Below are 15575 nucleotides of genomic sequence, written 5' to 3'. Positions count from 1 at the left end.
TTATGGAAGGAAGTGTCATCCCGGAAATTTTTAATTGGAATGAACGACTTTACATGGAATCAGACTGTCTCCTTCCAGTTTCTTAGCACACTGGACTCGCATTCGGCAGAACGGCGGTTCAAACCCGCGTCTGGACAGACTGATTTAGGTATTCGATGATTTGCTTAAATCGCTTAAAGAAAATGCCAGGACAGTTCCTTCGAAGAAGCACGGCCGCTTTACTCATCATTCCCTAATCAGAGCTTGCACTCTGTCTCTAATGACCTCGTTCCCGACGAATCATTATACACTAATCTCCCCCTCCTTCCAGTTTCGCGTGTTACTGCCGTCTAGGACGCCTACGCAGACTAGGTCCATGAACATCCAATGTGTATCGTGTAATCGGTCGATGCAGTTCCAAACATGTACGCTGCTCCATAGGGAGTCTTCACCTTAGCCTGCATCGTGTAATAGGGGCTGTGTGCAGATGCACTGTATGCGCCGTCTTCTCGAAAGTCTCTCACGCTATTCTACAGTCTGCTCACCGCAGTAAGAGATCATAAATGGTTCAAATGGCTCTAAGCAGTACGGGACTTAACATCTGAGGTCATCAGTCCCCTAGACAGAACTACTTAAACCTAACTTACCTGAGGACAACACACACATTCATGCCCGAGGCAGGTTTCGAACCTGCGACCGTAGCAGCAGCGCTCTGCCGCACTCAAGCGCCTAGAACCGCTCGGCTACAGCGGCCGGCCAGACAAAAAGTGTCCGGCGCAGTTGTTAATCGTTACTACTGCTACAATGGCATGTTATCAAGATTTAAGTGAGTTTGGACGCGGTGTTACAGTCAGCGGACTAGCGAAGGGCACAGCAACTCCGAGATTGCGGTGAAGTGGGGCTTTTCCAGTACGACCATTCCACGAGTGTACCGTGAATATCATGAATTGCTGCGGCCGGAAAAAGATCCTGCAAGAACGGTACTAGTGACGACTGAAGAGAATCGTTGAACGCGACCGTAGCTCAAAGCATCCGCAAATTGCTGCAGATTTCAATGCTGGACAGTCAACAAATGTCAGCTTGCGAACCATTCAGCTAAACATCATCGATATGAGGTTTTGGAGCCGGAGACCCAATCGTATGCACGGCACGAAGCTTTACGCCTCGCCTGGGTTCGTCAACACCGACATTGGACCGTTGATGACTAGAAACATGTTGCCTGATCGGACGAGTCTCGTTTCAAATTGTATCGAGCGTATGAACGTGTACGGGTGTGAAGACATCCTCATGAATCCATGGACCCTGCATGTCAGCAGGGGACTGTTCAAGCTGGCGGATGCTCAGTAATGGTGTGGGACCCCTGATACGTGTAGATACGAGTCTGACAGGTGACACGAACGTAAGCATCCTGTCTGATGACCTGCATCCATTCATGTCCACTGTGCATTTCGACGGACTTGGACAATTCCAGCAGAACAATGCGACACCCCATATGTCCAGAATTGCTACAGAGTGGCTTCAGGAACACTAAGTTTGAACACTTCCGCTAACCACCAGACTCCTCAGACATGAACATTATTGAACATATCTGGGTTGCCTTTCAGTACGCTACTCAGAAGAGATCCACTCCCTCGTACTCTTATGCATTTATGGAGAGTCCTTCAGGATTCATGGTGTCAGTTCCCTCCAGCAGTACTTCAGACATTAGTCGAGTACATGCCACGTCGTGTTGCGAAACTTCTGCGTGCTCGCGGGGGCCCTACACGATATTAGGCAGGTCTAGCAGTTTCTTTGGCTCTTCAGTGTAGGTCACAGCATGAAAGAAGTGAGAACAGTGTAAGATATATGATGTACTTCGGTTTCTGAGTGGTTGATCTAGTAGTAAAATTGGCGTAAGATATTTTTCCTCACGGCCAATTTAAGAACGTGGAACTTCGAGATAGTTTTCAAAGGTTAAATGTATTCTTTTTCACGCCACAAAAGTCAGTTTGTTTTTGCCGCATACCATCAGACGGACGAGGAGAACATACTACCATATATTTAGCTTGGGGATGCGTAACATTTTATAGTCTATCTTGAAATTCTTCTTCTTCTTCACTTTATGTATTAGGCAAATTGCCTGTTACGATACCCATCTCTTGTATGGTCTTCCTACATTTATTCTTCTAGTGCATTTATAATTTCGATCCTTTACCAGGAATCTTTCTCCACCAATGTGGTCTACTTGTTCCCAGCATTTTCTCCCATTTTACTTAATTTTTTCGTTTGGATTATACATTCCTCAATCTTTCCTAATATCTTCGTTTCTTTTTCGATCATCCCTTTTACATCCTTCCCCTCTTCTTAGAATCCTCATTCGTCGAGCCTGTGTTCTTCTTCCTTGGTGTCTTGTTGTTGCCCATACTTCACTTCCATAAGTAAGAGTTTGTACTGCTATTGTTTTATAAAACTTCAGCTGGGCTTCTTTCCTAGCCTTATCCTGCAAACGTTTTACCATGGTTTCATTTGCGGAAGTAATTTTATTCAATTTTTGGTCCTCGTCGTGGTTGTATTCACAGTTAATGTCGCATACTAGAAATTTAAAGTGTTTCATATTCTCCAAGACTTTATTATTCAAGCCTATTTTAGATCTTACTGGTTGTCTGACCTGAAATGCCATTTCTTTCGTTTTATCTACTGGCAATGTTAGGTTGTAATCTGTGGCTATCTGCTGCAACTTATAGACTCCATCTGAAGATTATCGTCATTCCCTGTAGTCAGAGTTAGGTCATCTGCATATAAAATTGTATTTAATCTAGTGTCGCGTTATAAAGGTCTCTATGTTTAACATTTTCCATTTGCTGATAACTTCGTCCGTATATATGTTGAAGAGTGGTGAAGAAATTGAGCATCCTTGTCGTACCCCTCTGTTTGCGTTGATTGGCTTTGTTATTATATTTCCTATATGTACAACAATGCCGGTTTTTGTGTGTAGAGTCGGGATCAGCCATGACATCCCATAGCATTTCTGTATTCACACTATCGAATTATTTCCCAGAATGCACAAAAGAAGATGGGTTTCCGTACTGAACTCTCGTCTCTTTGCTGTTACTTGTAGCAGTGTACAAACATTGTCAATAGTTAATCGTCCTTTTCTGAAACCTGATTGAGCTCCAGATATTTTTTCCATTTAAGATTCTGGCATATAATTTATAGGGTAAATCCGGAGGGCTTATACCTTAATAGTTATTACATTTATTTTTATCGCCCATTTTAAAGATAGATATTACTTTGGTTCTCAGCTCGTATTTTGAGACCTTCTTTTTTCGCCAACATTAATTAAATATGCGAAGAAGTCTTAGATGTAGGAATAATCCTCCATATTTCCACAGTTCATTGTTAAACCATCTAAACCCGTGGATTTCCTATTTTTGTAGCTTTAAGAGCTTCCGTCAGTTGTCTCATGTCAATGTCGTCCAGGTAGAGCTATCCATTTATTGTCTCCTGCATTATTAATACTAATAACATCATTTTTTTATCTGTTGAGTGATTTTATCACTTCACAAGCGATAGTTTGTTTTTCACGTAAATCATGTTCTATGTTGCTAGTAAAGCTTTCCCGTGGTTCTGTGTGAGCTTTCAGAGATATGCGTTTCGCGTTATTTCTTTTCTCTTTGTATTCATTATACTTTTCATCTCTGGGCTTATCCATGTAGTTCTTGAGGGCTTCTTGTTTTTCTTTAATTGCTGTTTCCGTCTCTGGCGTCTACATCCTTACACCTCTACGTTTTCTGTGTTTCCATTTTTTTTCCATAGTCTCATGAGCTGTATTCGATAATGCTATTTTTATATTGTTCCAGTCTTCTTCCAAGTCTTCTACCATTTCTAAATTTGCTAATGTTTTTGTTGTACGGTTTGGTAGAGACCTCTTATGCTGCTATATTCTAAAAGGCAAACTTTAAGAAATTGTTCTTCCATTTGATCCTGAATTGTTTTCTTCGGTTTTTTAAATTTTGCATAGACGTCAATTATTGACATCAATAACAAGTGGCCTGATCCAGTATCCACACCTCGATAAACTATGGTATCTCTAACCAGTCCAGGAAATCCCTCATTTCTTATTACATAATCTACGAGTATAATAGACTTATACCCTTTGCTGACCAGATGAAATTGTGTATGTCTTTACTGTTAAAGAAGCTATTGGTAATTTTTAAATGATTAAAGGTAAAAAAAACCTCTGTTTTTTCCGTTTCTTTACATACGTGTTCTTCAAACGTGCCTATTGTTATTGGAATGTAGCATATTTCCAGTTCTGGCACTGAGACCTCCTTTAAGAACAAACTGAGTTTTATTGTAACTGTTTAAGATCACTTGTAATTGTAAAAGGCTTTGCACTCGTCAATTTTTTTGCTCCTTCGGGTCATAAGTTGCTATTATTCTTAGGATTCCTCTTGGACCTTTACTTTCTACTAATACAATCGCTTAGTTACATATTCATAGCCTAATATTTTATTTCCCATGATCTGTGGGTGTAGATGGCAACCCTTTTACTTCTTCTTTGTACCTACTTTACACCGCTGTACGTCATATTATTGTTGTCTACATATTTAGCTCCAGACGTTTTCTTCTTTGTTTCCATAATTGCTGCAAAACCTATTTCCCTTTCTTTCTTTCCAATGTTTAGCTAATTCGACTTCGTTAAGAGCAATTCCCTTAACGTTCTAGGCGTCGACTTTGCGAGCTCCATTTTTCATTTTCTCTTGGTCCTATTTCTTGCCCCTGTCATATCCCGGTAATCCGTCCTGTTTCCGAAGCTAGACTGACTACTGGAAGTACTACTATTGAGTCCCTGAATGGGGTACTGGCTCCCTGCAGGTAAGACGTGATGGGACTGCCATCTCTGAGCTTTACCAGCTGCTGCTAGTAACTCACATAAGTGAGTGTGGAACACCATTTCCTTTGTACTCAATGTTATGGTTATACTGCCAATACTCGGTTTGAAATTATTCTTGCCTGTGGTATTTTGGTTGAGATTCATACTGTCCATTCTACATTTGCAGCTGTTCTTAGTCACACGTACCATCAGAGATTACATATTTGTCTGTGACTTCCTGTCCACCTTCGACAAACAGATTTGAACAGAAAAATCAAGTAAACTCTACTGTGGACACATATGGGCTATTCTATGAGGGCTGTCCAGAAAGTAGGTTCCGATCGGTCGCTAAATCGGAACAACAGTGAAAATCAGAAACATTTTATTTGCAAGAGCTAGCCGCACTTTCCAGATACCTCTCTACATAGTCGCCGCTCCAACTTAGACATTTGTCGGAGTGTTATACCAAATTTCCAACACCCTCGTCATAGGAGTCAGCTGCCTGTGCTTTCCGGTAATTCTCTATGCTGGTCTATAGCGCGTAGCCTGCGCCCAAGTGTTGTCTTCGTATCCAGCGTTTCATGTGAACAGAGATGATACTCAGGACGAGCCAATTAGGGCTGTGTTGTGGGTGATCGAACACTTCCCACCGAAAAGGCTGCAGGAGCGTCTTTACTGCACCTGCAGAGTACGGCTGAGAATTGACATGAAAAAGGAAGTGCTTGGCAGTTGTGTGAGGAGGGCTGCATTCATTAAGGCGAAGCCTCTCAGTGGGCCATCCTTCTTGGCGGGAGACATTGTTGTTCTACGCACCTTTACTCGCTCACAGTGCGCTCACAACTGAAAAGAGCGCCTTGATGCGATCGACGGTCATACTAGAGACACAACCCAACACATCTGTTCAAAGCTTTATCGGGTTTTCAGTGTGGTGTCCATTTCGCGACCGATCGGAACTTACTTTTTGGACAACCCTCGCATATTGTTTTACAAATCTCCATCATCATCTACGTGAGAGACAGCCGTGTGTTACGAAACGTAAATGCCTTACCAGCACTTGTACACGTTACTCAATCGAGGTGTCGGACCGCCTGAAACACTCGTTAGTGACTAATATTTCCTAATCTCTAAATACTCGGTTTGGGATTCTCTGCTGTCTATACGATTTTGCGATTTTGACTCTAAAGGTTTTGGTCACTGGATCAAAATTTTTGGTTAAATTACTTCCATTATACTCCTATTCGGTCCACTTCGCCTCTACTCCCTTAGACAATGACGTGTAGAAATACAGTTTTGGTCTAAAATTTTTAAGCCTCTAACGCTCTGATGACATCACAGCCGAATTATGTATGGCCTCGATAAATTCAAATCAGTCTGATGATATGATACTTATGTTATCAGAGTACAGAGAACTTTCAAGTACGTAACATGTGAATATTAATTTTGTGTCCCGCAGAGTAGCGGTGACGATCCTTGAAACACGGGCGCCCTGTTTATGCTCGGGGCCTTTATTGTACATTTCCACTAGCTTACCGAGCTATGCGGCGCTGAGGTAAGATACTAGGCTCTGAGTCCGGAGGAAAAGCATTCAAATCCATAGCGAACCGTCTATGTTCAAGTTTTCCTTGGTACCCCTAAATCACGTAATGCCATTGAGAAGCAATGTCCAATTTCCTTCCCGCCCGCGCCCAGTGCGAGGTTGTGCACTGTCTCTCATGAACGGAAATGATCCATCATGGTTTAACAACGAAATGCGGAAAATTCTTATGTAGCAAAGGCTTTGGCACTCTCGGTTCACAAGAGAGCACCCAAATGACGACACGCAGAGGTTAGCAGAGATAAGTGCGTCTGTGGATAGATGTACGCGCAAAGCATACGTTACCGCCGCCACCCCTTAACAAAATATCTGGGCGAGAAGCCGAGAAACTTCTGGATCTATGCAAAATCGCTGAGCGCGCCTGAGGCTTCCATCCAATTACTCGTCGACCTGCCTGGTGTGGCAATTGAAAATAGTAAAACGAAAATCGAAGTTTTAAATTTCGGCTTTAAGAACATAACAAACATGTCGTCGTCTGTCTATTGCACGGCTACCGTACGGGAGACATAGTAATAAGCATCCCTGGTGCAGAGAAACAACTGAAAGATTGGAAAAGAAATGAACCAAGTACCTTGCCAATGGTGGGGAGGCTTGCTTGACTCACCAATGCAGCCCTACCATAGGTGCAACCAGAACGGAGGGGTATCTGTTGAGAGGCCAGACAAACGTGTGGTTCCTGAAGAGGGGCAGCAGCCTTTTCAGTTCCTGCAGGGACAACAGTCTGGATGATTGACTGATCTGGCCTTGTAACATTAACCAAAACGGCCTTCCTGTACTGGTAATGCGAACGGCGGAAAGCAAGGGGAAACTACAGCTGTAATTTTTCCCGAGGTATCCAGCTCTGCTGTATAGTTAAATGATGATGCCATCCTCTTGGGTAAAATATTCCGGAGATAAAATAGTCCCCCATTCGGATCTCTGGGAGGGGACTACTCAGGAGAACGTCGTTATCAGGAGAAACAAAACTGGTGTTCTTCAGATCATAGAATGGAATATCAGATCGATTAATCGGGCAGGTAGGTCAGGGTAGCCGAGAGCGCTAGCGCGCTGCTTCCTGGACTCGGGTAGGCGCGCCGGTCGCGTATCGAATCCGCCCGGCGGATTAACGACGAGGGCTGATGTGCTGGCCAACCTGGATGTGGTTTTTAGGCGGTTTTCCACATCCTGATAGGTGAATACCGGGCTGGTCCCCATGTCCCGCCTCAGTTGCACGGCTCGCAGAACACATTCGCACTATTCCATGGATTACACTGGATGCAGACAGTTGGGGTACACTTATTCCGTCCTGGGGGGTACGGGGTGGTGGCAGGAAGGGCATCCGGCCACCCCTTAAACATTAACATGCCAAATCTGATAAAAGATGGCTGACCCTGTTTAACTGCGGGACAAGGCTCAAGCGATAGATAGATAGAAAGAATCGAGAAGCTCTGTCGTCTCACATCCGCTAGAGATGCCCATGTCTTTTCAAGAACTGTGTGTTTGGTATGAAGTCATCAAACCTGTCGTTTGTAATGTGTCCAAGCTAATGCTCGGTACACAATCAGTTTGGTGCATAGTGTCAGATCGTTATCATGAACACATCCAAAGACAAAATGGACAGCACATACTCTGTTCCCCATGTCCAATACCGGTGAGCAGCTGATAATATACTTCCTAGACAGAGGAAGTGATCTATTTGTTCCAACGGTGGCTAGAAAGAGAGATACTGGAATCCAAAAGGCAACTCCAGGAGTCGGTTGTGGGAGTGCCTTTGTTTTTATGATGTTGACATTCAGGCCAAGCCGTGGATATGCACAACTGCAACAAGTTACAGATATTTGCAGCTCTTCGGCTGTATGAACTGGAGATGCATGGTCGGCAGCATATTGCAGTTCAGTTACCTGGATGAGACCTGTGGACTGAATACTACGTTTAGTTCCCTTCTTCTGATGTCTCATACTTGCGCCCTAACACGATCCTACTGAAACGGCGAATTTATTGGTTATTTTCCAAAGAGGCTATGATTCCAGTGAAGATGTTAACAGTCTTATGTAACATTAAGTCTATACCTTCAGGTCCTTCTGCCCACAAAATCCTGCTCCGACGATCTCAGAATTTTCAGGCAATGTACTTATTCATTTAGGAATATAGAGAACGAAATAGGATGATGCAACCAACTCCAGCCCTCTTGAGATAATGTCGTTGTCGAATTGAAGGAAAGGTCTGACTGTAGAAACATGTTTCTCCGTATCACGGTTCTGCAAGAGATTGGTTTCGAAAAAGAAATTGAGACACTGCGACAAGATATGGTAAATATCTTGCCCTATAGAATTCCAAACTGGTCTTTCTTGTAGTCTGGAGCCAAACAACCTACGTTTCCCCATTATGCACTACACTCACTCATTGATAAATCGGGTTGTAATCACACATCGGATCTCTGTTTTCATTTGATTTGATATCTCCTCCCAAAGCACACACACGTGCCAGAACGGTTATGATGTGTGTTAGAAAAACTTTTCGACGAAGCTATCAGCTTTGCTCGTCTCCTGTAGTATACAGGGTGAGTCACGTTAGACATAACATCATTTACATCGTGAACGGTTACACATGTCGAAACGCGGATTTCGGCAAATGTTAGGGTGTCGAGCGGCACGCACTGTTTTGTTTGGTTAATGTTTCTAGCTCTGATTTTAACGGAGATATTGAAACAAGTACGCTTTTTTAAGTGGAACAGTATAATTTTTATAACCGCATTCGATAGCTCTTGAGAAGACAGTTACATTGATATAGTACCTGTTAATTTTGCCGTCAAAACCTGTTGTAAAAAAAATTCGAGAAATGTCCTAGAACCTGAGAGCACGATGGCCTGAATCGGGATTAGCGGGGCAAACACCTCCAACCAGAGCTCTCGCGCTACACTTGTCAAAATGTCAACACATTTATCTGTTTTCTTGTCTGCACTGCAGATCGCTCATTTCTGCTTCAACATTCGTTGCGTGTAGACGTGAACACCAATGAGTAGAATTTGGATATACTCCTTTTATTGGGTGAATGTAAAAGAAATGCCATAAAAACAGTACAGCGGTATGGGGCTACTATCCAGATCGCCAATATCTGATGTTTCAGGCAATTGCACAAATTATTCGAATTATTAAGACAGGTAACTTGAACGTCAAAAAGAGAACAAGAAAGAGAACACGAGTAAGCTGTTCTGACTACTACGCTAATGTTTCCGTACAGCGGTGCGGTACATATTGCCGAGAGTGTGGTATCAGCCAGACGAGTATCATTCGGATCCTGCATCGACAGAATTTCCATCCCTGTTATCTGTCTCTACATCAGGCACTCGACGACCGTTATTTCGAACGTCATACAGAATTTTGTCGGTTTGCGCTACAGCAAATGAGAGACGAACCTACGTTTCTCTAACGTGTGCTCTTTACTAATGAAACAACGTTTACTAACTACGCTAATGTACATTTGCATAACACGCACTACCGGGCAGCCGGAAATCCACACTGGCTTCGTCAGGTGCGACATCAACGGGCATGGAGCGTAAACGTATGGAGCTGCATCATAGGAAGTACATGTGGAACCTTCCTTCATCTCGGACGTTCTAAATGGCCATTCGTACGCACACGTTCTGACGAACATTTCCGATTCTTCTCTAAGAGGTACCACGGGATATTCGACAGTATGTGTGGCTGCAACACGACGGTTGTCCAGCTAAATCGTCCCATGTTGCAACCCAAATACTGAGCGAGGGCTTTACTGAACGTCGGATAGAACGAAATTCTGTTGTCGAATGGCCTGTAAAATGTCCCGATTTGACTTCTCTGAGCCGGCCGAAGTGGCCGTGCGGTTAAAGGCGCTGCAGTCTCGAACCGCAAGACCGCTACAGTCGCAGGTTCGAATCCTGCCTCGGGCATAGATGTTTGTGATGTCCTTAGGTTAGTTAGGTTTAACTAGTTCTAAGTTCTAGGGGACTAATGACCTCAGCAGTTGAGTCCCATAGTGCTCAGAGCCATTTGAACCATTTTGACTTCTCTGAATTTGTTTCTTTGCGGAGCACTCAAAGATGCAGTCTGTGACGAAGCCCCAACTACGCCAGACGGTATGTGTCGTCGAATAGCCAGTGCGTGCTCTGCTGCATCATCCAATGTAATCACATCTGTTCTCGTTCTTTCGGACGGCGATTGCAAATGTCCCTTTCAGTCCATAGTCAGCAGTTTGAGCACTTGCTTAAGTAAAGGATAAAGGTATTTGTTTAGAAGACAGAATATATGTTACATGATGTGGGTGGTTGCCAAATCATTGTCAGTAAATTGTTCGTTTCTCTTACATATGTACGAAACTGCACTGCAATGTCAAGCAAGCCGACAGCACGTATTGCATTGTTATTACGCGCTTACGTTCAGCATGAAACGACGTTTCGTTAAGAAGAATATTTATTTCGGGTTGTACAGGTGGTCACCAAAGTATTTTTAATAAAATGTTTAGTTCAACGAATGTACCACATATGATATAATTTACAGCAGTGTTGCCCAACAGCATGTATTTTACCTCTATGAAGTGAACAGCCACGTACAGGAAAAGATAGGTCAAATCTTCCTTCTAAGATTTAGATATGTACTACAATAGTTGCTTTTTGCAGCGTATAATAACCCTTTATTTTTGAAGAATGAACAGTTGATTTCTTTGTTTCAGCTCACGTAAATCTGGAAGGATACACAAATGTGAAATAGTTTTGCTAGATCCTTTATGAGGTGCTAAATGCTAGCCTATGTCGTATTTCTATATACAACATTCGTAGGTGAAGCTAGATTTACGTCGTAGGTTTATTCAAGGGGAAATAAAGCTTTATTTTCGTAGCGCAGGCGTACCTTATGGTATACAACTATTCAGCCTGGTCCGAGACGCCTGCCTGACAGTATTTGCACCGCAGATGCCGTTTCCGGCCACCATGCTCTCAAATTCAAGGACATTTCTCGATTTTTTTACAATAGGTTTCAACGTCAACATTAAAAAACGCTATATCACTGTAAATATTTTTCAAAGAGCTATCGAATGTAAGTATAAAAAGCATACTGTTCCATTTAAAAAACCTACTTATTTCAATTTGTTGATACCAGCGCTAAAAACATTAACAAAAAAAAACATACGTGCCCCTCGGCCCCCTAACATTTGACGAAAACCGCATTTTGATATCTGTAACCGTTCACGAAATAAAGGGTGTGTTACATCTTACGTGACTCACCCTGTATATTGGAAAACATTACTGTGATTGCATGAGAGCACATAGCACTTTTACAAGGGCCTCACTGATAGTATCCACGAAATAATTAAATTTCATAGCTCTTTATACTTCGTATTTTTAAATATTCAAGAGGTTTCTGACGCAAATCTTAACAAAATCTGCACTCACAGCCCCTAGCATTTATTCAGCCTCAGTTGGTGAAACGATAGAGAGTCTAGATGTGGGAGTGATAAGACTCTGAGCATAGAAGACTTGAAGATTCCGCACTTCTATTATTATTATTTCAAATTTTTACGCATGTGAATTCTCAGACATTTAAGAACTTAGCCCAGAGGCCCTCAGCACAACTATTTAAAAACTCCTTTGACAACGAAAGTTAAGGAATTCGGAAACATTTTACAAAATGCAAATTTAAAAGACAATAATCAAAACCAGAAAGAAGAAAAGGAGAGGGGAACCTGAAGGTATAGACCTAAAGCCACCTCGTACTTCTGTCGAATTGTTTCTCTTCAGTGAAATCATGTCCTTGGAAAAGTAACCTAAAAGAACGCATTTTGAGTAAGACCATCTTACGCTACAAATGTTGTATATTTATGTGAAAAAGGTATATTTTTGAAAATTTCCCTTGACATATAATTTACGTGTTTTGTTCATAATTTATTCCTCACGAAGTAGTAGTCCTTCGTGATTTATAGTTACTGTCAATAATTAAAGTTCCGTTCCACATTAATTTTTTTTCTTCTTTTGACGGTAATATGTATTGCCTGCGTTTATCGTAAATTAACGCTATCGTCTAATTTATTGGCGTACTTAACCTTAAAAACGTTCAAGAGAAAAAGTAAATTTGATAATAAGTTTTTCTGTTATACACTCCTGGAAATTGAAATAAGAACACCGTGAATTCATTGTCCCAGGAAGGGGAAACTTTATTGACACATTCCTGGGGTCAGATACATCACATGATCACACTGACAGAACCACAGGCACATAGACACAGGCAACAGAGCATGCACAATGTCGGCACTAGTACAGTGTATATCCACCTTTCGCAGCAATGCAGGCTGCTATTCTCCCATGGAGACGATCGTAGAGATGCTGGATGTAGTCCTGTGGAACGGCTTGCCATGCCATTTCCACCTGGCGCCTCAGTTGGACCAGCGTTCGTGCTGGACGTGCAGACCGCGTGAGACGACGCTTCATCCAGTCCCAAACATGCTCAATGTGGGACAGATCCGGAGATCTTGCTGGCCAGGGTAGTTGACTTACACCTTCTAGAGCACGTTGGGTGGCACGGGATACATGCGGACGTGCATTGTCCTGTTGGAACAGCAAGTTCCCTTGCCGGTCTAGGAATGGTAGAACGATGGGTTCGATGACGGTTTGGATGTACCGTGCACTATTCAGTGTCCCCTCGACGATCACCAGTGGTGTACGGCCAGTGTAGGAGATCGCTCCCCACACCATGATGCCGGGTGTTGGCCCTGTGTGCCTCGGTCGTATGCAGTCCTGATTGTGGCGCTCACCTGCACGGCGCCAAACACGCATACGACCATCATTGGCACCAAGGCAGAAGCGACTCTCATCGCTGAAGACGACACGTCTCCATTCGTCCCTCCATTCACGCCTGTCGCGACACCACTGGAGGCGGGCTGCACGATGTTGGGGCGTGAGCGGAAGACGGCCTAACGGTGTGCGGGACCGTAGCCCAGCTTCATGGAGACGGTTGCGAATGGTCCTCGCCGATACCCCAGGAGCAACAGTGTCCCTAATTTGCTGGGAAGTGGCGGTGCGGTCCCCTACGGCACTGCGTAGGATCCTACGGTCTTGGCGTGCATCCGTGCGTCGCTGCGGTCCGGTCCCAGGTCGACGGGCACGTGCACCTTCCGCCGACCACTGGCGACAACATCGATGTACTGTGGAGACCTCACGCCCCACGTGTTGAGCAATTCGGCGGTACGTCCACCCGGCCTCCCGCATGCCCACTATACGCCCTCGCTCAAAGTCCGTCAACTGCACATACGGTTCACGTCCACGCTGTCGCGGCATGCTACCAGTGTTAAAGACTGCGATGGAGCTCCGTATGCCACGGCAAACTGGCTGACACTGACGGCGGCGGTGCACAAATGCTGCGCAGCTAGCGCCATTCGACGGCCAACACCGCGGTTCCTGGTGTGTCCGCTGTGCCGTGCGTGTGATCATTGCTTGTACAGCCCTCTCGCAGTGTCCGGAGCAAGTATGGTGGGTCTGACACACCGGTGTCAATGTGTTCTTTTTTCCATTTCCAGGAGTGTATTAGGGGACTCCCCATTCAGTCCAGATTACGATAGCTGTTGAATACCCAGCAGTAGTAGCGTAAGAGCGAAAGAAATACGCCTCACAGGAGATGGTATTGAAATCCTATTGATTAACTACCGAAGAATTCGCCCCAGATTTTCAAGCGCGCCTAAGAAGCAGTTAAGGTCACATAACACTAGGTATAGAAAGCTTGTTAGCATGCGAAATTCACAGCGGTGACATTTTTTTATAAAATTTAAGCATATGTCGCCAGGATATGCTAATGGGAAGTCACGATATCCAAGAAACTGAAATTCACCCAGACAGAAAGTGAAGCTGCATGTGAGATTATTTGGATAAGGCTCCGTGCCAGGGTTGGTATAAACTTATCTCAGTGAGGGACCTGAAACATTTAGCTTAGCACAGGAGCATGTAGAGGAACTATGACTCAAATTTAAAAGAGTAATTGATCGTGCATTTGATAGATGGGGGGAGCCTCCACTCATTGTATAGTTGACATGCACTTGATAGACGATAGAACATTTGATGATGGGAGAATCTTAGGAAAGAGTGGCTCACCTGTTAAGGAAACCGCATATAGGACGCTGGTGCGACCTATTCCTAAGTATTGCTCGAGTGTTTGGGATCCGTACCAGGTCGAATCGAAGGAAGACATCGAAGGAGTTCAGAGGCGGGCTACTTGATTTGTTACCGGTAGGTTCGAACAACACTTAAGTGTTATGGAGTTGTTTCGGGAACTCAAATGGGAATCCCTTAAAGGAAGGCGATGTTCTTTTCGAGAAACACTGTTTTAGAAAAACAAAATTTAGAGAATCGACATTTGAAGCTGACTGCCGAACGATTCTACTGCCACCAACGTCCAATGCTCATAAGGACCGTGAAGATAAGACACAAGAAATTAGGGCTCACACAGAGGCATACAGACAGCCGTTTTTCCCTCGCTCTTTTTGCGAGTGGAACAGGAAAGGAAATGACAGGTAGTGGTACGAGGTACCCTCCGCCACGTACGGTGCGATGGCTTGCTGAGTATCTATGTACATGTAGATATAGATGTAGACCCTCCATAGTATACTCCCACTGTAAAGAAACGTCTAAACAGACATTGCTGAATAAAGATCTGAAATGAAGCGTAGGGATATAGATGGAGAGATACAGAATGAAACACGTTTGGCTGTCAAGAGGGCAACGCGTGAAGCCTTCAACGACTACAATAGGAGAATATAGTCGGAAGATGTGTCACAAAATACAAAGATGTTCTTGTCATAGGTAAAGGCTGTTAGTGTGGAGCTAACGTTAGTGTCTGAAAGCTCAAGTACAAGGTAGAGACTGAAATTGAGAGTAGAAAAGCAAACGCTGAAATGCTTAACTCCTTATTCAAATGTCTCATTTAGAAAGAAATGCCCTGGAGTATTTCCCGAAATTACACTGGTGTACAAAACTTCAAGAAGAAGGTAAGTTTCGAATGATGTGTCAGTAACATAGCTCGATGAAGTTTTGACCAGACAAAGAAAGAACTATTAGTACAGGCGACTGAAAGAAATACGCAATTGCACGAACAGAAATGACACTTTGATTCAAAGACAATAATTATACTTAAGTCACTGCGATCCATAATG

General features: G+C 43.6%; 1 protein-coding gene across 1 annotated transcript in view; it reads left to right on the top strand.

The window, feature by feature from the left end:
• The window catches only part of LOC126474660 (uncharacterized), a 421515-nt gene that overhangs the window by 108096 nt on the left and 297844 nt on the right, over window positions 1-15575 (top strand). The gene's annotated exons all lie outside the window — the stretch shown is intronic.

The sequence above is a fragment of the Schistocerca serialis genome, chromosome 4, assembly GCF_023864345.2.
Source record: "Schistocerca serialis cubense isolate TAMUIC-IGC-003099 chromosome 4, iqSchSeri2.2, whole genome shotgun sequence".
Taxonomy (NCBI): Eukaryota; Metazoa; Arthropoda; class Insecta; order Orthoptera; family Acrididae; genus Schistocerca; species Schistocerca serialis.
This window is presented reverse-complemented; position numbering and strand designations above follow the sequence as displayed.